The sequence below is a fragment of the Moschus berezovskii genome, chromosome 19, assembly GCF_049115385.1.
Source record: "Moschus berezovskii isolate FMDL1 chromosome 19, NW_MosBer_1.0, whole genome shotgun sequence".
NCBI lineage: Eukaryota > Metazoa > Chordata > Mammalia > Artiodactyla > Moschidae > Moschus > Moschus berezovskii.
In genome coordinates, this window is record NC_142478.1 from 33,827,481 (window position 1) to 33,851,918 (window position 24,438).

The 24,438-nt window shown below is 38.2% G+C and overlaps 1 pseudogene; it reads right to left on the minus strand.

The window, feature by feature from the left end:
* Positions 1-16,714: 16,714 nt before the first annotated feature.
* On the minus strand, positions 16,715-17,575 carry LOC129542618 (heterogeneous nuclear ribonucleoproteins A2/B1 pseudogene; annotated as a pseudogene).
* Positions 17,576-24,438: the final 6,863 nt, after the last annotated feature.

Genomic DNA, 24,438 nt, shown 5'->3' on the forward strand with positions numbered 1-24,438 from the left:
TCTGATAGCTATAGAAAGATTTTCCCTCTAATTGAAATCTCAATGAGGAAACTTTAGGAATCTCAGTGGCATCTTCCAGGAGACTTAAATCTCTCACTCAGTTTCTTCATTTTAGATATCCTTCCAATAAAAAGCTTATGTTTCTGGAACACTCTAGAGCCTAAAAGGATATTCAATAGTTACTGTAATAAGAAACTCTATTTACAAAGATATTTAGAGTACCCAGGTTCTTAAGGGATTAAAGATCTTATTTCACTTCTTCTTATTGGAAAAAGAGGAATCAGTGATGCATGTACTATGTAAGTCCTGGAGTTCTGTGCTCAATTAATACGTAAAACTTTATGAACTGACTTATGCACTTTCCAAGTTGAATTTGTTGTACATATGGGTTATTGGTTTCTTAATTTTCTCAGTGTTTTTAGGGGCTTAAACACAGAGTATTCTTTTACTAATTTGGCTATCTTGTGCTGCTCAAAATATTCTGGAAAAAAACTGATTTAATGCTTTACCAGTAGAAATTACATATGGCCTTGTTGGCTTTATTTAGTTGTAACAGAGAGAAGAGCTATTATACATACAACATTGGGAATTATATTGTAATTGGGTTTCTTCTATCATAGCAAAGAAAGTAGACTATTGTTGAGAGAGAAATCACTGTGTACTGCATTTGAATTATTCTTTTCTATATTGGTAGAGTAAAAATCTTGGTAATTCTCAACAAAATTTTTTTATATGTAATAGCATATATCACATTTTCCTAGTGAAACTAAAATGAGCTTCATTTCAAGGTAAGGACTAGCCAGTTGATCCTATGAAGAAATATCATGTTCATCTGAAAGTGAGAAGTTAGATAGCTTCAAAATATAGTCCACAAGGCTACCCTCATTTATGATACTAATTGCATGTCTGAGGGTTCTCAGGAAGGTTCTCCTTCAACTTTAAAAATTTGTTAGGACTCACAGAACTCACTAAAAGCTATTATATTCAATTGTTGTGGTTTACTGTAGTGAAAGAATACAGATTGCAATTAGCCAAAGGGAGAAGTTCATAGAACAGAGATCAGGAAGCTTCCAAATAGAGAGCTTCCAGTTGTCCTATCTCCTGGAGTCATGGATAACACTGCTGTCTTAACAATGATGTGTGATAATACACGTGGAATATTGCTAACCAGTGAAGCTCCCCTGAGCCTTGGTGTCCACAGTTTTATTTGGGCACAGGATATATTGCTCACATGATTGGCTTTTCATTGCCATCCTTCCTGGAGTAAGTGTGGTTACTACATGGGCCAAACTCTCCATCATAATTCACATTTTTTAAAACTGTGAGGTGGTCAAGGCTCTGAGTAAGAAAGACATTCTTTCTAGCGATCACCTCCTGGCTGCAGAGGGCAAAAGCCAATGTCTCTTTGAGTAAGGCTGATCCCCGAAGAATCGATGCTTTTGAACTGTGGTGTTGGAGAAGACTCTTGAGAGTCCCTTATACTGCAAGGAGATCCAACCAGTCCATTCGAAAGGAGATCAATCCTGGATGTTCATTGGAGGGACTGATGCTAAAGCTGAAACTGCAATACTTTGGCCACCTCATGCGACGAGTTGACTCACTGGAAAAGACTCTGATGCTGGGAAAGGTTGGGGGCGGGAGGAGAAGGGGACGACGGAGAATGAGATGGCTGGATGGCATCACCAACTCTGTGGACATGAGTTTGAGTGTACTCCGGGAGTTGGTGATGGACAGGGAGGCCTGGCGTGCTGTGATTCATGGGGTCGCGGAGAGTCGGACACGACTGAGCGACTGAACTGAACTGAACTGAATCCCTTAATCCACAGAAAACAATATGAATAGCTGTGAGAAAGAGCGGAGCATTTAAATGTGAAGTCTTGTCTTTTAGGTTGTGACATTTTTGCTGCAGAGGCTTCATGAGTGATCAGAAGTGATTAGCTAGGAAATAGATCTCAGTTGATGTTCACTAGTTTGTGTGAGTTATTTGGCATGTTGATTCAAAAAGCTGCTTTATTTTCTCTACCTTCAGTTTCATGGATAATGAAACCAAAATAACCATCCCTAGCTAGTTCACTAGATTATAGTGAAACCTAAATAATAAAATGTGCAAGTGCTTCATAAATTTCCATAGTAATGTAATTTATAATATTTAATCTCTGAAAAAGAGCTGGCAGTTATGAGTAATCAAACCATTTGAGTTACTTTTGACTTGAAATTGTAAAGAATGTTGTTAGCAAAGGCCACAACTATTTTAAATAGAATTAAGTGCTATAATGTAAAGCATAAAAGATGATGCTATTAAAGTGCCACACTCAATATGCCAGCAAATTTGGAAAATTCAGAAATGGCCATAGGACTGGAAAAGATCAGTTCTCATTCTAATCCCAAAGAAGAGCAATGCCAAAGAATATTGAAACTACTGCACAATTGCACTCATTTCACATGCTAGCAAAGCAAAGCTCAAAACTCTGCAAGCCAGGCTTTAGCAGTATGTGAACCTAGAACTTCCAGATGTTGAATCTGGATTTATAAAAGGCAGAGGAACCACAAATCAAATTTCCAACATCTGTTGGATCATAGAAAAAGCAGGAGAATTCCAGAAAAACTTTATTTTCTTGGGCTTCAAAATCACTGCAGATGGTAACTGCAGCCATGAAGCTAAAAGACACTTGCTCCTTGGAAGAAAAGCTATGACCAACCTAGACAGCATATTAGAAAGCAGAGGCAACACTTTGCGGTCAAAGATCTGTATAGTGAAAGCTATGGTTTTTCCAGTAGTCATGTATGGATGTGAGAGTTGGACCATGAAAAAGGCTGAGTGCCAAAGGATTGAGGTTTTTGAACTGTGGTGTTGAAGACTCTTAAGAGTCCCTTAGACTGCAAGGGGATCGAGTCAGTCCATCCTAAAGGAAATCAATCCTGAATATTCATTAGAGGGACTGATGCTGAAGCTGAAGCTCCAGTACTTTGGCTACCTCATACTAAGGGCCGACTCATTAGAAAAGATCCTGATGCTGGGAAATATTGAAGGCAGGAGAAGAAGGGGATGACCGAGGATGAGATGGTTGGATGGCATCACTGATTCAATGGACACGAGTTTGAGACCGCTCTGGGAGATGGTGAAGGACAAGGAAGCCTGGTGTGCTGTAGTCCATAGGATTGTAAAGAGTTGCACACAACTGAGTGACTGAACAACAACATAAAGCATCAATGTTTAAATATTTTATTTTCAGGTCTATGATTCCTATTATAGACTGCAAGGAGCTTTTATATTAAAGCTCTTTTACAAAAGCAAAAATTATGAGCTTTAAAGACAGAGTTCAAGAAATGTCAAATCACTGGAGAATAATTCATGTGTATAATGCATTGCTCAACACATCTTACATGGATTATGTTATCATTCAATAATTGAACCATGGCAGAAATATAGTCTGCTGATGTATTTCATAATTTAAGAAATAATGTCAAGTAGAATTAGTAGGAAGCTGTCTTTGGACTATCCCTTGTGCTCCTTGTATAAATAGGCATTATTTAAATTTGTTTAACAAAATGCCCCTGCTGACAAATAATACTTGTACCTTTTGAGACTGTCATCATTTGAGAAGTTGAATAACCAACTTCCAGTTACATACAGAATGTTTCATAAAGAATACTTCTAGTAACAAAATATATCCCTGCACACCCATTGACTTTGGTTAGTGGCAATAAACTTGATATATTGTGCAAGTTTGTTCCTTTTGTTGGAAAAAGAAAAGGGAAGAATTGTCCATCTGGCTCCTGTCCTGAAGGTTAGCCCAAGACGGGGGTGATGTAGGGTGAAGACTTAGAATCCTCATGCCAAATCAGTGTCTTGCTGACACCATGAAGCCATGTATACTTACGAAGTGCCAAGGTTCTCTGCACGGTCCCTGGTACCCATCTCTAATTCTTTCACACGCAAGGTCTTCCAGATGTTCCTGAGGAGAATGTGTCTCTTTATAATAAAAGTTATATTAGCTATCATTTTCCACATATTCCTATGGTACCCATTTACAAGAATTTGTAGTACATTCCCAAACATCTGCAGATAGTATCTCCATAATTACTTTTGAAATTACTAGCCACCTGTCAGCGCGGGGATTACTACTATGAAGAATGTCAAATGGGAATTAAAGTTTTGTATTAGGTCACCAACATTCTACCATAGACATATTGTAGATGGATAGGACTATTTCAGCACACATTTTTATTAGATACAATAAATTTGGAGGCTACATTTGGAGGTTACTGCGTATGCATATTTATAGTGTGTGTATTTATTCAGCACTAAGTGAAAACTGTTGAGGATAGTAGTAGTACCTTGGGGTTTGGGTTTTAGATTAGAAAGAGATGTTTGGCTTCTTCATTTCTTGATCAAAATATATTTGTTTAAAGAGCAACTGGAGCTACTTAGAAAGCATGCTTTTTTGACTCATGGAAATGTTGTGGACTTTAATTTTGCAAACAAATAAATAGATTGAGAAGATAACTTTTAGGAATTAGGGTGTGAAGAAAACAGAAGAATTAGCAACCTGAAGAATGAGTTTGATGGATTTGGCACAACTATGGAATATCTCATAGTGCCCATGTGAGAAGTCACAGCAAGGGTTATTGGTTTGCCTTTGATGTCTGCCTACTCTTCTGGGACTAATAGATAATATTTGAAGGTTTGCAGTCTGACAAGTGCTGTGTTGAGTATTTAATATGTGATTTAGTCTGCATAATACACTTTGAAGTAGGAATTAATCTTATGGTCATCATCTCATCATGTTTAAAAAATAAAAAAGTTTTTCCACAGTCATGGCTAGTCAGTAGTGATACTGGGACTTCTGACTTCTGTCATCTACACTAGTATTTGAAGTCACCAATGGTTTCCATGTGCTAAACCTCATGGGTTTTTTCATCTTATTTGACTCAATAGTAGAATTTGAACAATAGAATACATACTCCTTAAAGCATTTTATTTACTCTTGGCTTCAAGGATACTGTATACTCCCTATTTTTCTCCTTCTGGACCCCAGGTCATAGGTCATGCTTCTTTATCGTCCCAGGCCTCAGTCCTGAGCTTCGCTTTCCTATTTCACTCACTGACTTGGTGATTTCATCTAGTTTCAAAACCTGCAATACCTTCTATAAGCAAATGCTTCATTCTGTATATCTTCAGGCTAGACTTCACCAGATTCAAGGCCTCTTTCAGACTTACCTTCTTCTCTCTTTTCCTCTATGTGACTGATCAGAGCTAAAAGTAAGATCTGAGGTTCCAGTTTGGGCTCAGAGACCTTTTATGTCTATAGCATAATACATTGCAAATTCTAACTCACTAGGATAGTCTTCATTTGAGTTTAGGGCCCAATGCATGCCTAATAATAAAGTTTTTTTTTTTCCTTCTTATTTCTTTTTCCTTTGCCAGTATTTCCTTTGTTATGCTTCCTTAAGAACCACAGGATAAGGGATGTTTCCTGTGGTCTGTGGCAGAATTTACATATTTCCAGATTCTCTGGCTAAAAGCATCTTATTAAATCTAAATTTTATTTTTAACTGTTGGACTTGCACAATAATGTACATTTTGAGGGTATAGACATATTGAGTCTAAGAATGTAAAGTGTTTTTAGGTGATAGCTTTTCAGAGGAATTTGAATTACTTCTGCGTGATCTGACATTCTAGGATATGATATGATGTGATATGATATGATGTATACCCTTTGTAAGACTTGGTGGGCTTTTCAGTAGGGCTTACCTGGGCCATATTGAATTTGCTTACTGGAAATATCAAGGATGGTTTTTCAGAGGTAATAAAATTCAAATTGTCTTCAGGCTTTTTAATAAAGGGCAGGAGCTTGGAAGAGTTCCACAAGCTGGGGAAATGGCATGTTAACAGTTCTCGTGGTAAAAACAAGAAGACACATTTGGGAAATTATAAGTAATGTGGCAAGTATATAGAATGCCTGTAGACAGTGACAGGATGATGCCAAAAGGTGGGCAGGATAAGAAACGTCAATTGTCTTGGACTCTGAGGAGGCCTGTAAATGGCATCTTTGCTTTTCTAGCTTTGGTTATAAATTGTGCTCTCTCAGTTGTGTTCAACTCTTTTTCTACCCCATGGACTGTAGCCCACCAGGTTCCTCTGTCCTTGGGATTTTTTCAGGCAAGAATACTGGAGTGGGTTGCCAGTTCCTTCTCCAAGGGATCTTCCCGACCCAGGGGTCAAACCTGCATCTCTTGCTTTGGCAGTCAGATTCTTTATCCACTGAGCCACCTGGGAAGCATGGTAAAATGGAGTCATTAGAACTAAACATCAGCTTTATTAATGATTAAACTCATATGGGAGAAAGTGACATGGATGTATGACATTGGTGGACTGCTTCTTACTGAAGTTCAGAATTAGATTGACTTACCCAGTCACAGTGGTGGCCACACACAATATAGGTCACCACACATGGAACCCTGCTTTTATGGAGGGAAAAGAAAAACAGAAAAATATAGTACAAGGAGGAGCAGATAGAAATGTTGGCTCTCTGAATCCCATTGAGAAAGAAGAGGAAATAACTGAGCTTTCTCATACTTTAAAATCACAAAATGAATAGTACTTCAACAAGGAAGATTAAGGAGTGGGTTAAAAGGACTTCCCTTGTGACTCAGATGGGTAAAGCGTCTGCCTACAATGCCGGAGACCCGGTTTTGATCCTGGGTTGGAAGGATCCTCTATAGAAGGAAATGGCAACCCACTCCAGTACTCTTGCCTGGAAAATCCCATGGACAGAGGAGCATGGTAGGCTACAGTCCCTGGGGTCGCAAAGAGTCAGACAGGACTAAGCGACTTCACTTTCACTTTAAAAGACTGAAGTGTTTAGAAGACTAAAGGAGTAAAGAAGCATTACCCTTACTCATTGCCCCAGGATTGAATTCTTCAGGCAGTGGGAAATGATTGAAGAACTTTAAGCAGGAAATCAAGTCATATTGTTTAATGCTTAGATAGGGAGTTTGGTGGGTAGGTATAGGACAATTAGGGCCTTCAGTGTTAAGGTACAGGTTTTAAATGAATTTAGTAGACGACATCACCATTCAGTTCAGTTCAGTTGCTCAGTCGTGTCCGACTCTCTGCGACCCCATGAATCACAGCACGCCAGGCCTCCCTGTCCATCACCAACTCCCGGAGTTCACTCAAACTCATGTCCATAAAGTCGGTGATGCCATCCAGCCATCTCATTCTCTGTCATCCCCTTCTCCTCCCGCCCCCAACCTTTCCCAGCATCAGTGTCCATTACTGAGCAGGAAATATTTAATCTGAAAGTGATGTGCAGAACTGAAGGGTTTTGAAAGGACCTGGAAGAAGGGACCCAAGTAGTAAGCAATGATTATAGTGGTAGGCAGTAACCAGAACTACTGAGGTATTCTACAGATGAAAATAAAGAATAGATTTAACAGTGAAAGTGAAAGTGTTAGTCACTCAGTAGTGTCCAAATCTTTGTGACCCCATGGACTTTTGCCTGCCAGACTCCCCTGTCCGTGGGATTTCCCAGGCAAGAATACTGAAGTGGGTTGCCATTCCTTTCTCCAGGGGATCTTCCTGACACAGGGATTGAACCTGGCTCTCCCACACTGCAGGCAGATTCTTTACCATCTGAACCACCAGATAAGATTGGGTAAGTAGAACTAGATGATTGATTTCAAAGAGCGAGAAGGAGAAACCAAACCTCAACTTTGGGTTACTCTGTCCATGTGATCGGGAGACTTTTGGATTAAATTAATAGAGAAGAAGAAGGTGCTGGATGGAGAAGATGGTAGGTTCATATGGTAGACATGAAAATCTGGAGTATGGAATAGGGGTTATACAGTTTATTTGGATTTGAGAGGCTTCTTAAAAAATAATGAGTTGAAGATATGACAATATAAGATAATGTATAAAGAGAAGAGAGACTGAGATCTGAGGCGTAATATAGAAGGAATAGAAAGAGAAGAATATAGGATAGCTAGAGTCAGAGGTAGGGGTAAAACTGGAGAAATAAGGAAATTCAGGCCGAATGTATAGTAGAAATCATTACATAACTGTTAATGATGGCAGTTGCTTAATGATGAAAACTACAAATTGTGTAAAATCCTTCCTCCTTGACAACTGTATTGAACCTAGTGTGAAGATTAATGTTTATCGAGGTTTCTGGTATGTAGTATGTCTGATTAAGGAGAAGCACTAGGAGTGTACCTGTGAAAAAGGAGGGTATAGGTGATTTACTCGTAATTGAACATAGAAACTCTTGAAGTCTGTGAAAGAACTAGTAGAGGAAAAGTTGGGTAGAGTGAGGATTAGTTGGAAAGGAATGGAGCTTGGAAAAAGACAGCCATTGAAAGGTTTATGCCAAGATTGCTAAATGTGAATGATAGATATGTAGAATAGTAGAGCTTAGGTTTTTCTTCACTTACTTTTAAGTAAAATTATTAAGTGCTTCATAATAGTCTGTATAATTTAAGAGATGTTGCATTTTTGGAGGCTATGTATGAGAAACACACGCTGATCTACTCACATAATAGACATATCTGCTGCTATTAGTATAGAATGGCTATAAGAGAATTCTGAGTCACTGATATTTTTCTTATCCCTTTGTTTTCATTCATATATAAAACTTAGAAGAACAAAACAATATGTGTGGAATTAATTATCAGACATCATAATTCTTTCAAGTGACCATAATTAAACCCTTGGGTCTTACACTCTCTGAATAAAAACTGATATATGATATTTATAACAATTTCCAGTGTCTAAGCATTCAGTATCCAGGAAATGAGTCCTTCAAAATATTTCTTTTAGTAAGTTTTAAGAGAAAACTTTAATCTGTAATATGGTTAAATCTTGTGATTCATCCCATAGTGTGGAGTTTCTCTGCCAAGTGAGACTGGCTTCTACCATGTGAGTCAGAATTTTGTTATATATTAGTTGGCTCAGGAGATATTGTAGAAAAATTTATCTATATATCATCTGGCCTAGAGGAATTTCGGAGAATGTCTTTTTGCCTATTAATTAGCCAGAAAACCACTTCTAATATTTCATTTGACATTTCTATTCATAAAATCCTTTCTTTCGATAACTGTCATTTAAAAAAGATATTACAGATTAGAAAATAAATGTTCTCTTTCAGAAGAGCTGTTTTTCTCCTAAAAGTAAAACATTGGCAAGATGTAAGGTTATTATATAGAACAGATCTAATATCTCATCAATGCAGGGATCCCTTTCCTAAAACCCATGATTATTGATAATCTGGCCTCTGCTTCAATAATTCTTTTGCCCAAGTCATTTTTTATCTTGCATTAAAATCTACATTTTGGTTTCATTGAATTTATTAATAAATACACAGGTATACCATCTTAACTTTACCTCTTATGATCATTTTTAAAATATTTGAAGGCAGCCATTTTATCCTGGTGCCTTACCTTCATGTCTTCTCTTCATTGGATGTAATGTCCCTTTTACCTCACCATTATTCATGCACATGGCCTGTAGTTCTTTTAGCTTCTAAGAGGTGTACTGCTAGGTAAAATATTTAATTAAACCCTTGATATTGGAGAAGTAGCCTTGACTTTTGGACTAAAATGCGATTTATCTGGAATTAATTTTCTTTCTGTATATTTAACCACAGTAATTTTGAAAGTGCATAGTCATGAACAGTAAATATTTTATTCTAGACTGTAGAAGATATTTTGATTAGCTAAAAAGTGGATGAGACCAGAAATAAAACGAGGTTCAGAAATTAAAAAGGTAGATTTCTACTTCCACTACTTACCTGTTCTTCAAGGATATACACTTCTATCAATTAGAAAATCAGAATCAAACATCCCATTGTATGAAACATAAGGTGCTACTTCCCCATGCCCCTACTATATTTTTTCTTTCTACATCGCTTGTATCCATCTTTATCTATATCCATTCTGTTATTCTCTAGTTAGCGAAATGTGGGCAATGGTAAAAATGACAGCCACAAGAGTTCAGTAATCTGAAAGGTGTAACCAATCATAGAAAAGGAGAGAATGGGGAACAGCCCCATTGGTGTTCTGTGTTTTTGGAATTAAACAAAGCTCCTGACCATCTAGGAAAACTCTCAGCTTCCACTTATGAAACTATAGTGGTCACTCTGGCAATTTCTACTTCTAGGCTAGACAGATAATTATATCTGATTGGAATCATGCCTACTGAGTAGATGTAACTTCATAATTTTCATTTATGGCCTCTCCAGAGAGGGACTATAAGATGTTGCAGTCTACTTTGGGTACTGCCAGCATATCATATAGAACCATCTCTAAATATGGCCCATTATTTTCTTCCTCAGTCAATTGGTCATAAAGAACTCCCATAAGAACATAGGTGCAGGTTGAGAGAGAGGAGAAAGGAGATAATGTAGCAGGAATTAGGTTCATGAACTCTAGGCCACTTGCTCATGAAGTTTACCAGTGGCTTTCAGAACCTACTCAAGCCTGGTTTTGTATATGCCACTTTAATAAGATAATGAGTGTTGTGTTGTAGGCGAAAATTTACAGTTGTTGTTATTCAGTTGCACAGTTGTATCCGACTGTTCGCCACCCCATGGACTGCAGCAGTCCAGGCTTCCCCGCCCTTCACTATCTCCGAGTTTGCTCAAACTCATGTCCACTGAGTCAGTGAAGCCATCCAGTCATCTCATCCTCTGTCGTCCCCTTTTCCTCCTGCCTTCAATCGTTCCCAGCATCAGGGTCTTTTCCAGTGAGTCGGCTCTACATCTCAGGAAGACAAAGTATTGGAGCTTCAGCTTCAGCATCAGTCCTGCCAATGAATATTCAGGGTTGATTTCCTTTAGGATTGACTCGTTTAATCTCCTTGCTGTCCAAGGGACTCTCAAAAGTCTTCTCCAGGACCACCGTTTGAAAGCATCAATTCTTTGGCACTTAGCCTTATGGTCCAACTCTCCTATCTGTACGTGACTACTGGAAAAACCATATCTTTGACTATATAGACCTTTGTTGGCAAGGTGATATCTCTGCTTCTTAGTACACTGTCTAGGTTTGTCATAGCTTTTCTTCCTAGGAGCAGGAGTCTTTTAATTTCATGGCTTCAGTCACCATCTATAGTGATTTTGGAGCCCAAGAAAATTAAGTCTGTCACTCTTTCCATTTTTTCCTCATCTATTTGCCATGAAGTGATGGGGAGCCATGATCTTCATTTTTAGAATTTTGACTGTTAAGCCAGCTTTTTAACTGATGAATCAGATAATCTTCCTGCCATAAACATAAAATGTATACATATGAAATATAAATATAAAATATTCATTATGCTAGTGAATTTAATTGCTAAATTATTCCAGGTTGTTTTACAAAGTTGATATACTACTGCATTCAAAATGAAAAATTGAAAGTAATTTAATCTTTGAGATGAGAGAATTGTGTAGTAAATTATGTTGTATTAAATAATTAGAAAATTATTGCATAGTCAATAAAGCATATATTAATAGAATCATATAGTATATAAAGTGCTACTGATACAATACTAACTAAAAAGAAGCAGGGTATAAAATTGTGCCCACCCTGTGTTACATTGGAAGGACTGATGCTAAAGCTGAAACTCTAATACTTTGGCCACCTCATGCGATGAGTTGACTCACTGGAAAAGACTCTGATGCTGGGAAGGATTGTGGGTGGGAGGAGAAGGGGACGACAGAGAATGAGATGGCTGGATGGCATCACCGACTCGATGGACATGAGTTTAAGTGAACTCCGGGAGTTGGTGATGGACCGGGAGGCCTGGTGTGCTGTGATTCATGGGGTCGCAAAGAGTTGGTTACGACTGAGCGACTGAACTGACTGACTGACTGTGTTACTTGCATGTATAACATAAACATGGGAGACAAAAGGATTATACATAAACATACCAATGTTGACACTGATCTTAGAGTAGTGAGATTATATAAGGTATGGAAAAAAATCTATTTAAGTAAACCTTTCATAAGGTGATTCTGTTCACTTTATAATAAAAGGAAAATTCAAATTAAAAATATATCATCCATGCTATTTTTATTATTGATTATTCACCTTCTGATAGATTTGGGAGGGAAATTTATTAATTTTTGGGGGGACTATATACAAGTACTTTACTTGACCCCACTAGATTTTGTCATGCTGATTTTGAGTTCTCCTTATAGCATATTAATTTTTTTTAAAGTTGAGTCACTTACTGATATTAATTTTTATCATCACATCTATAGATTTGATGAACACATCTTTTCTGCTTTTATCTAAATTGTTTATAAACAAATTTTACCACTAAAATGAAATCACTTTTAAAAGTTCTTGATGTACCTTCTAAATTGCAAATACAGTAGACTAATCTCATTTCTCATTTTTCTGTATCAGGGAATATTGACCTCTGCCTCCTAAAATGTTTCACTTGAGCACAGCCTGTCCTAATTTTCTACTATCATTCCTACCACATAGATGAAAGCATTCTAAAGGTTGTACATATTCTGATCACTATTCTTTTTCTATTAATAGTTTCCTTGAATATCTTATCTGCCTCCAATTTTCTAAAGATGACCTCTGTTAAGATGACTCCCAGTTATCTACTTGAGTCTGGATGTCTCTGGTTTTTAATATGATGTCTAAGTTTTCTTCCACGGAGAAGGCAAAAGCACCCCACTCCAGTACTCTTGCCTGGAAAATCCCATGGATGGAGGAGCCTGGTGGGCTGCAGTCCATGGGGTCGCTAAGAGTCTGGACACGACTGAGCGACTTCACTTTCACTTCTCACTTTCATGCATTGGAGAAGGAAATTGCAACCCACTCCAGTGTTCTTGCCTGGAGAATCCCAGGAACGGGGGAGTCTGGTGGGCTGCCGTCTATGGGGTCACACAGTCGGACATGACTGACGCAACTTAGCAGCAGCAGCAGCAGCAGCAGGTTTTCTTCCAAGGAGCAAGTGTCTTTTAATTTCTTGGCTGCACTTACCATCTGCAGTGATTTTGGATCCCAAGAAAATAAAGTCTCTCACTGTTTCCATGGTTTCCCCATCTATTTGCCATGAAGTGATGGGACCAGATGCCATGATCTTATTTTTCTGAATATTGAGTCTTAAGTCAACTTTTTCACTCTCCTCTTTCACTTTCATCAAGAGGCTTTTTAGTTCTTCTTCACTTTCTGCCATAAGGGTGGTATCATCTGCATATCTGAGGTTATTGATATTTCTCCCAGCAATCTTGATTCCAGCTTGTGTTTTATGGAACCCAGAATTTCGCATGATGTACTCTGCATGTAAGTTAAATAAGCAGGGTGACAATATACAGCCTTGTCGTACTCTTTTCCTGATTTGGAACCAGTCTGTTGTTCCATGTCCAGTTCTAACTGTTGCTTCTTGACCTGCATACATGTTTCTCAAGAGGCAGGTCTGGTGGTCTGGTATTCCCATCTCTTTCAGAATTTTCCACAGTTTGTTGTGATCCACACAGTCAAAGGCTTTGGTGTAGTCAATAAAGCAGAAGAAGGTGTTTTTCTGGAACTCTCTTGCTTTTTCAATGATCCAGTGGGTGTTGGCAATCTCATCTCTGGTTCCTCTGCCTTTTCTAAATCCATATTCAACATCTGGAAGTTCACGGTTCATGTACTGTTGAATCCTGACTTAGAGAATTTTAAGCATTACTTTGCTAGCATGTGAGATGACTGAAATTGTGCTGTAGTTTGAACATTCTTTGGCATTGCCTTTCTTTAGGATTTTTGAATGAAAACTGCCTTTTTCCAATCCTGTGACCACCGTTGAGTTTTCCAAATTTGCTGGCATATTGAGTGCAGTACTTTAACAGCCTCATCAATTAGGATTTGAAATAACTCAACTGGAATTCCATCACCTCCACTAGCTTTGTTCATAGTGATGCTTCCTAAGGCCCACTCGACTTCGCATTCCAGGATGTCTGGTTCTAGGTGAGTGATCACACCATCATGAGTATCTGGGTTATGAAGGTCTTTTTTGTATAGTTCTTCTGTGTATTCTTGCCATCTCTTCTTTTGCTTCTGTTAGGTCCATAACATTTCTGTCTATGAAGAATATCTAATGCAAAATGCCAGGCTGGATGAATCACAAACTGGAATCAAGATTGCCAGGATTTTCCCTCAGATATGCAGATGACACCACTCTAATGGCAGAAAGCAAAAAAGGAACAAAAGAGTCTCTTGATAAGGGTGAATGAAAATAGTGAAAAATCTGGCTTAAACCTCAGTGTAAGATCATAGCATTCGGTCATATAACTTGATAGCAACAAAAGGGGAAAAAGTGGAAGCAGTGGCAAATTTTATTTTCTTGGGCTCCAAAATCACTGCAGACAGTCATCAAAGCCCCCAAAATAAAAGACCCTTGCTCCTTGGAAGGAAAGCTATGGCAAACCTAGGCAGTGTATTAAAAAGCAGAGATATCACTTTGCCAAAGAAGGCCCATCTAGTCAAAGCTATGGTTTTTCTAGTAGTCATATAAGGATGAGAGAGCTGGACCATAAAGATGGCTGAGTGCCAAGGAATTGATGCTTTCCAACTGTGGTGCTGGAGAAGACTCTTGGAGTAGGTTGCACAGCACTGTGATCAAACCAATCAATCCCAAAGGAAATCAACCGTGAATATTTGAGGAATTGATGCTGAAGCACCAATACTTTGGCCAATTGATGTGAAAAGTCAATTCATTGTAAACGACCCTGATGTTGGGAATGATCGAAGGCAAAAGTAGAGGAAGATGACAAAGGATGAAATGGTTAGATAATGTCACTGACTCAGTGGACATTAATTTGAGAAATCTCTGGTCCATAATGAAGGACAGGAGAGTGTGGTGTGCTATAATCCATGAGGTTGCAAAGAGTTGGAGCTGACTTAGCAACTGAAGAACAATAACTTCTGAACTCTAAACTTGTATTTCTAAATGCTTTCTTGACCTGATAGTTCTGTTGGAACTTAAACTCTGCTTTCCCAAAACTCTCTTTACTTTGATGAGAGCAGTATTCTTGTCACCTAATTGTGGACCCATATTTGACCTTTCTTCACTTTCCTTTAATACTTAGTTGCCATTTGGTGAATCCTATCTAAGCAGCATTTCTTGGTCTTTCTGCCCAGACTGAGAAGCAGTGTGCTGAGTTGTTAGGGTGTTGATCTCTAGATGCAGACTACTTGAGTTCAGGTTAGAGCTTTACTACAAACTACTTTGTGACTTTGAGTAATTTCATAAGCTCTCTTTGCCTCAGTTTCCTCATTTGTAAATTGGAGATGACAACATTTTTATCCATATGTCTCATAGTATTATTTTGAAGAAATGGATAATGTATATTGTGTTATAGAATAGCAGTGCTCAAACAATCTTATCTTTTATTATTATTGTTATTTCCATTCCAGTTCTCTACCACCTTATTTCAGACTCCTTATATTTCTAAGGTCAATTATGTCAAGGATGGATCATCTGCTTCTGCAGAAAAGATCTATATTTTTTTATTTGACATACAATTTTAAAAATTATATGGAATCCTCTGAATTTGACTAAGATTTATGCCTCATGTAACTTCTGATTAAGGAAATAGAAAAGCTTCACAGTGGAAATATTTTGTTCCCATTGTATGGGGGTGGAGGTGGCATTTAGTGTGAAGCCTGCAGGTTCAGAAGAAGCCTCTGAAAATCCAAAGACAGACGCACAGTTTGAAATGTAAATATAAAACAAAACCAAAGTGCTCAGGCAATACCAACTCAGGCAAAATTAGTCTGGGGAGAATTTACGGATCAGAAAATCTCAGAAGAGGGAAACGGGAAGCTGTGGTATAGCCTCTGGACTTCTCTGCAAGGATTACTTGGTTAAGCAACAGCATCAAGTAATTCCTCTCTGAAGAGTCATGTGCACTCTGGATCATGATGAGTTCCTGTTTCTGTTTTCTTTTCATCTTCAGGCAACCACTTTTTACCTCAGTCAAGCCATTTGTTCAGAATGAAAACCTCATTTATGGAATATTCGTTTTACGCTTCTTATGCTAATTCAGAATTGTTTATTTCTCTGAAAAACATTTACGATATTTCATCATTCGTGTTGTGTATTTAATACTGCTAATTTTAAATGGTTCTAATTTGAATTTCTTACCAAATGCACATCTTTAAAAGCTGGTTAAAGTGTATAAAAAGTTTCCATAGTTTCCAGTTTCATTGTATCATGGTTTCTTTTATTTTATTTTTTTTTTGTTTTTCCTTTAGAAGTCTTTATTAAATCATAAATGTACAACAACTTCTTAATTACAAGACACTTCAGTTTTTTAAATGTCTCATTATACCATGATCCTAGAAAACAGTTTTTCAAAACTTTGTGAGAAAAATCTTGAAAATAGGTTCACATGTCACTGGACACTTAAAAAATTAATGTTATCAAAGAAAGGATGCTTCTGTCCTCTTACTTGAAAGAAACAAAAAAATTGGAAAACTGTCTCAAAAGCAATGTTTTTCATTCTTTCCTCCATAGTAAGGTGATGTTCTTAAGTATACCAATCCATTCACAAATGACTCTGCATCTGTTCTGGTGTCTTCTGCTACATCACTGCCACATTCATGACATGACTGAGAAAAGAGTTTTCATTATTTATTTGGATAGCCTAAAGCTGCCCTGTTACCTCTGGGCTCTTATTCTCTCCTCTTTGTACAGTCAAGTCCATGTAAAATAGGAAGCTAAAGATCCTCTTGTCTATCCAAATCCAAGTCCTCCACCACCATAAACTCCTCCTCCTCCTCCATATCCAGGGCTAACTCCCAAATTGCCAGTTCCTGGTCATCCTCCACACCTATTATAACCATGACCAAGTCCACTGAGCACTTCTTAATCCATCAGATCGTCCTCCAAACTACTTCCTCGTCCTGACCCTGGTCCAACATTTCCATCATCACCAGGATAATCTCCAAAACCAGCTTTGCCTCCCCTTCCACTTCTAGAAGCCTGGACTTGTTGCATTTTAGGTCGAGAAAAGGCCTTTCTCACTTCTGCATGATGGCCGTTGATGGTATGGTTTTTCTGCAACACAATCTTATCCACGGGATCATGGTCATCAAAAGTCACAAATCCAAAGCCTCTTTTTCTTCCAGACTCTCTATCAGTAATTATCTCAATGGCATTGATTTTTCCATATTTCTCAAAGTAATCTCTAAGATGATGTTCCTCCGTATCTTCAATTCCACCAACAAACAGCTTCTTCACAGTTAGGAAAACCCCTCGCTGTCCAGATTCCTCTCTTGGGACAGCACGTTTGGGGGTAATTGTTTTCCCACCAATAGAATGAGGTCTGCCAGCCATGGCAGCATCCACTTCAGCCATGGATGAAAAAGTGACAAAACCAAACCCTCTCGATCTTTTGCTTGCAGGGTCCCTTATGATCTCACAGCTTATAAGCTTTCCCCACTGCTTGTAGTAGTTCCTCAGACTTTCTTCTGTGGTTTCAGAGCTCAAACCACCAAAAAAGAGTTTACGGAATTGTTCTTGTTCCTTCTTTTTCCTCCAAGAAGTAACAGTTTGGAAACTTTGCTCGATCTTGGACTCCATCATTTCAGCCATTTTCCCCAGATCTGAGGGGAGAACCTCCACTGCTCCAGGAACAACACCTTCTAGGAGCACCTTCACAAAGACCTGGTGCCACCCTTTGAAATTCTTGAGCACCTTTCAATTTTCCAGAACAGTCTGATTTGTGAATACTGGTTCTCCCAGTTCCAAGAGCTATCCTGTGACCCACACCTGAGACGAAGGCAACCAGTAGCTTGCTGGAGATAGTGTCATGGTTTCTTTTAAAATGGCACCTGGGAAATATTGACTAAGTTTTATTGTAGTTAATTTCTTTTGTCCTCTGGCTTATTCCTGTCTATTTTAGTCAAAGTTATGTAATGTTTATTCAATGCCACAGGACCATGAAGTATTTTATGGACTCTTCAGAAAGAATGAATTGAATACAGTAAAAGGACTTAACTGTATGATTTTATAAAGGCCTGTGACAATAGAATTAACTTTCTTTTGCTCCTGGTACTAAGTATCATGGATAGACATGAATCTCGATTTACTGAATCATTCATATATCCTACATCTAGAACTGCTGAACTGACTTTTTTATTGTGCTGTCAATTGAGGAGAGCGAAGTTCCCTTTGGATTACTCTAAAATGAAAACTTCAGAAGCAAGTAAAATGTGATTATTTATCTGTCTACCTACATATCTACTTATCTGTTCATCTATCTGGTACCATCCCTGCCATTCTTCTCTTTGTATTCATGCTGATAATCAGTGTCCATTCCTGCTTCATCCCCTGTAATTACCTTCATCCCCTTTCAAAGTGAGGCAGCACAGAGTAGTGTTATGATTAGAGATTATGGAGTGATACCTGAGTTTTAACCGCGGGCTGCCATATATTTGCTTTGTGACCATCTCTTCATCTGGAAGAGAAGGGAGTCATTAAGTGTTCCTGCAGGTTGTTATGAGGATGAATTTATATAAAGGTGTAATGTACATATGGAGAAGGAAATGGCAACCCACTCCAGTGTTCTTTCCTGAAGAATCCCAGGGATGGTGGAGCCTGGTGGGCTGCTGTCTATGGGATCACACAGAGTCGGACACGACTGACGTGACTTAGCAGCAGCATCATGTACATAAAAATGTATATTATAGATAAGAACTTGATCCTCTCTGATGGGAAGGAAGAACAGTGTTAAAATCTCAAATTTCTGGAAACTGACCTTTGATTTGCTCTTCCTAGATCTCTCTGAATCTTACTGATTACGTCTGGGGTTTTATTTTTGTTCTGGGTGTATCACTTCTTCCCTTTTCCCAAAACTAAGGTTTTTATCCTAAATCTTTGGAATTTTTGTTTTAACTATCTTTTTGTTCTTGACTTCTGTAAAATTGTTATATTTTTTTAGGAACTTCTTGTCTGAGGGGTGTATCTGTGAAAACAGGAGTAGAAGGCAAATGGGAAGTAAGGGAAAGTTTATTTTTAAATTTTGGGTCCTGAATCCCAGATGAAGGTTGGGCTGACAAATCTCAAATCCTGAAGATCTAAACAGGGTTGTAGAATCATTCATGGATAATAACTGGCTTTAGACATAGGTCAAGAGGATATTTCATCAACGAAGAACAATCAAACACTACAGATTTAGATAACGCCAAATCACTTTTCTGCCCAAATTTCGTTTATTCACTGTAGTGATGTTAATACTTTTTCTTATCTTCTTATATCTGATTGAGGATTCCTTGTGTTGATTGAAAACTTCAGCATACTTCCTATATGTCCTTTTGTTTGTAGTACATATTCTTTGGAGTCACTGTTTTTTATGATGGCTCTGATTTAGATATGCTTATAGTTCTTCTCTGGTTATTTTTTAAAAGGCCCACTTCAAAAAAGTTACTTTTCCTTTTTGGCTGCATGGCACTTGGGATCTTAGTTCCCCAACCAGGGATTAAACCCACTATGCCCCACTGCCTTAGAAGCATAGAGTCTTAACCCTGGATTTCCAGGGAAGTCCCTAGGTGTGCTTTCAGTCAGTAATTACATATGTACCAGTTGGATTAAGCTTCACTCTAGAGTCAGCTTGTTGCTCTAATCAGGAAGGCACCATTCAAGGACTGTTTTCTGTATCTGAAGCAAGAAGCCAGTTGTACAGAGGTAGCTACTATGAGAACTTTTGTTATTTGTTTCAGTATCTAATATTGATAATGAGCACACTGACTATAAAAAGTGAGTTTCCCTTTGTAGCACCTCAGGCTTGATTTCAAATCAATCATTTGTCTAGCCACGAGTTTAGGAAAATTTCTTGTTGCTTGATACTGACTGTAAAGTAACAGAGTCTTGTCTCTGGAACCTTATGTCTATACTCGGTGCACAACTGGTGCTCATGTGAAGCATGCATGGGAGGGACTCGCACTTAATTTAATGCTCTGCTGTTGTCATCCCGAAGTTCTTAAAATTTTCAAAGAAGGAACTTCACTTTTATTTTGCATTGGGCTCCACATATCATTTAGCCAGTCCTAACTGAATTAGCTTTTCATGCCAGGACGCCTGTAAGGATAGAGCCAGGACTTCCTTGAGTTTATCATGTTGAAGAAATACTTATGTCTGCTTATTTAATGAACGTTGATTTATGGGGTAGATCTGGTTTGAAACTTGCTTCAGTTAGGACCAGTGAAGTAGTGGAAGTAGCACACCGTCTTCACCTACAATGACTGTTGTTTTTACAGAAAAGAACCTAAGATTTACAAAACCAAATTGTCTTAGGTGGGTTTATAACAATATCATCCAGGTTTCAAGGGCTACTTAGTTCATCACAGCAGAGAGAAATACAACTCTTGATACAGAAAACTGCAATTTTGGTGCTGTTCAACTTGTATCAGTGTTCTTATCAGAAAATTAAATATCAGGTTATAAAAGTTTTAATTATTTTGCTAAATTTCGTAATGTTTCATCCTGTCTCTCTATACCAGAGCATAGTACCTCTGTATACAGTTTTACTGGAAACAGTAGATTGGATTGTGTTTTTATATAGAACATATGATTTTTCAAAGTATCAGTTCATGGTTTAGGCAGTACTCCTAAATCTCAACCTTTAGAGCAAGATTTGATCTAAACCCTCATGCATAGAAGCAAATTATTGCCCAGTAATATTGATTGAGTGATGGTCTGACAAAGATCCTGGGAGATGAGGCATTATCTTCAATTTAAAAAAAAATTTCATAAACCACATTTCTGTTCCCCTCTGTTATGACCGTACTTTTTTTTTTTTAACAGTTAGAATGTAGACATATTTTCCAAATGGATGGAAATTCAGTTTGTAATGAGATGGCAAAGCCTCCTTTATGGAGAAGGATAACCTGGGGACTCATAGAGGCCTGTTTCAGGCTAGACTGGAAATAAAAAACAAAAAGATGTTTTCTGGTCTTTAAGGAGCATTCTGTTGACTCAGAGCTTTTTTATCTTATTTTGAACATGTGTAATTCTTCTTTCTATAAAACCATTAGGGATTATTCTGCTTGTTGGTTGTTGGTGCTTTCTCCTGGATGCAGTTTTAACGTTATATGTATTTTTTCCACCATAGCCAAATGAAGAGTAAAGGGGAGGTGAGAGTCCTGCTCTTTCACAGGGTTACTTAGGCAGTTAAAGAAAGATTCGAGTCTTTTAGCAAGCAACCTCTCCCCCCCCAAAAAATTACCCCATAGGATTTTCCTTAATAGGTGCATCAGGGCCTTTTTCTAAGTGACACTGTGGTTATCGTGCTGCAGAAGGCCTATCGCATGTCTGACTGGCTTTGGGAAATGTGCGGTGTGACCCACGATCTTTGACTGAATCTAAAAGATGACATCCAGCAAGCTCAGGTCATATCTTTCTGGCCTTTTGAACATGTGAAGCATTAGTTTTGTAGCCACCTTGCATTTATTGCCTATTTTGCAATGTATTTCACACTAGAATGGATTAGGTAAACTAAACAACAAAACAGGAAAACAAAACAAAAAACTCAAAATAAGCAACTCAGTTTTATAAATTTCTTCAAATTTTGGTTGGAGTTAATGTGCTGGGTTGTGAGCATATCTAGTTATTTAGAATCAAGTTTTTGAACTGTGGTGCTGGAGAAGACTCGAGAGTGCCTTGGACTGCAAGGAGATCCAACCAGTTCATTCTAAAGGAGGTCAATCCTGGGTGTTCATTGGAAGGACTGATGCTAAAGCTGAAACTCCAATACTTTGGCCACCTCATGCGACGAGTTGACTCACTGGAAAAGACTCTGATGCTGGGAGGGATTGGGGGCGGGAGGAGATGGGGACGACAGAGAATGAGATGGCTGGATGGCATCACCGACTCGATGGACATGAGTTTGAGTGAACTCCGGAGTTGGTGATGGACGGGGAGGCCTGGCGTGCTGTGATTCATGGGGTCACAAAGAGTCGGACACGACTGAGTGACTGAACTAAACTGAAATGAACTGGGGGCTTTCCAGGTGACTCAGTACTAAAGAATCTGCCTGCCAACACAGGAGACGCAGGAGAGGCAGGAGACGTGGGTTTAATCCCTGGGTTGGGAAAATCTGGAGATTTGGAGGAGGAAATGCAACCTACTCCAGTATTCTTGCCTGGAAAATTCCAGGGATAGAAGAGCCTGGTGAGCCACAGTCCATGGCATCACAAAGAATTGGACACACCTGCTCGACTGAGCACACACTGGGTTTTATAATTTGTTGTTGTTGTGTAGTCGCTCAGTCATGTCCAGTCTTTGTGACCCTGTTGACTGAAGCATGCCAGGCTTTCCTGTCCTTTACTGTCTCTTGGAATTTGTTCAAACTCATGTCCATTGAGTCAGTGATGCTGTCCAACCATCTCATCCTCTGTCACCCCTTTCTGTTCCTGCCCTCAATCTTTCCCGGCATCAAGGTCTTTTTCAGCGAGTCAGCTCTTTGCATCAGGTGGCCAAAATATTGGAGCTTCAGCTTCAGCATCAGTCCTTCCAATGAATATACAGGGTTGATTTCCTTTAGGATTGATTGGTTTAATCTCCTTGCTCTCCAAGGGACTCTCAAGAGTCTTCTCCAGCACTACCATTTGAAAGCATCAGTTCTTTGGCACTTAGCCTTATGGTCCAACTCTCACATCTGTACATGACTACTGGAAAAACCATAGCTTTGACTATATGGACCTTTGTCAACAAAGTGATGTCTCTGCTCTTTAACATGCTATCTAGGTTTGTCATGCTTCTTTTCTTCCAAGGAACATTCATCTTTAATATTGTGGCTGCAGCCACTGTCTGCAGTGATTTTGAAGCCCAAGAAAATAAAACCTGTCACTATTTCCACTTTTTCTTCATCTATTTGCCATGATCCTGTTTAATAAGCTTCTGTGGATTTTAAATAACAACCTTTCAACTTTGTGTTCTTATGTTATTTTTTGAGGTAATAAGTACTAGAATTTTCTTTCCAATATGCTTCTACCACTAAAAAGTCTAAGTTTATTAGACCTCATTCACAAGGGTCATGCAAAGAGAAAATAGAGTGCTTTATTTTAGATAAGGGCCATGTATTATCATAAGAAGTATGTGTCATATGTTGTAGTCAGCATTTTTAATAGCAATAATAAATGTGGCTCTAAGTCAATGTTGAGCACATAATTTAATACTGGTAATTATATACCCAAAAACCTCATACAAACTAGGCTTATACTTTCAGTTCAAGTATGCACATATGTATCACTAAATGACTGTGGGCTTTCAAATATTTCACCAGAAAAGCATTTTTTATTTCAATGCTGTTTTGTGTCAGGTCAAAAGACTCTCTTCACGGATATGTTTTGTTTAAGGGAAAGCTTTATACTAGATAGATTTTATAAGAAAATGACAAAGCTGGGTGAATTTACAAGTCTGAATTGTGACCAAGTTAAAGGAAAGAGCCTGTAGTGGTCACTTAAATGAGAATCACAATTGTAAAATCTTCACTGTTTTCATAGAATTTTTTCTCCTAATATTGCAGCTTTTATGTCTTTTTTAAAATTTGAAAACTATAGTAGGGTGTAAGGAAAAAAGGCAGTAATGAGTTTTCTTGATCGTTGATATCTTTGTGGAACTCAGGACAAAGAAAGACTGATGGAGGGAGGATATACAATGCTGCTTTTGTTTTTAAAACTTTTATTTTGAAATACTTTCAAACTCTCAGAAAAGTTGTAAGGACTGTACAAAGATTTCTTATTTAGCCTTCATCTTAAATCCCCAGTTGTTAACACTTTAGCACATTTGCCTCTTCTAAAACATATACATCTATGTATCCATCTCTGCATATATGTGTGTATGTACTATGTATCATCCATTTCTGTTATTTATCTTTTCTTTCCATTTGAAAATCTGTTGCATATGTAATGTTCTGTTACTTCTAAATACCTCAGAGACATGAATATATCAAAATCAGAAAATGAACTTTGGTACAAGAATACCATAATCCACAAACCCTTTTCAAATTTCAGTGATTGACCCAATAATGTCATTTATAGCGACAGATAAGACACAGAGGGAGAGAAGGTGGATGAGGAGGACAATGGGGAAGAAAGATGGGGGAAGAGGGAGGAAAAGGGGAAATACAAGAGGAGTTGAGGGGGAGGACATATGCAATATTAAAAACAAAACTCCTGGTGGAGAAACCAGTTCAGGACCAGAAGTTTCATTTAATTGCCATGTTTCTTTAATTTCCTTTGATCTGGAACAATTTTTTGGCCTTCCTTTATTTCTTGACCTAGACATTTTAGAAGTGTATAAACCAATTATTTTATAGCATTTAGGTCACTTACATTTAAAGTAATTTATAGTCCGTGGGGTCACGAAGAGTAGGACACAACTGAGTGACTGAGCACACACGTGATTATTGCTATTTTGCTACTTGTTTTCCGGTTGTTTTGCAATCTTTGCTCCTT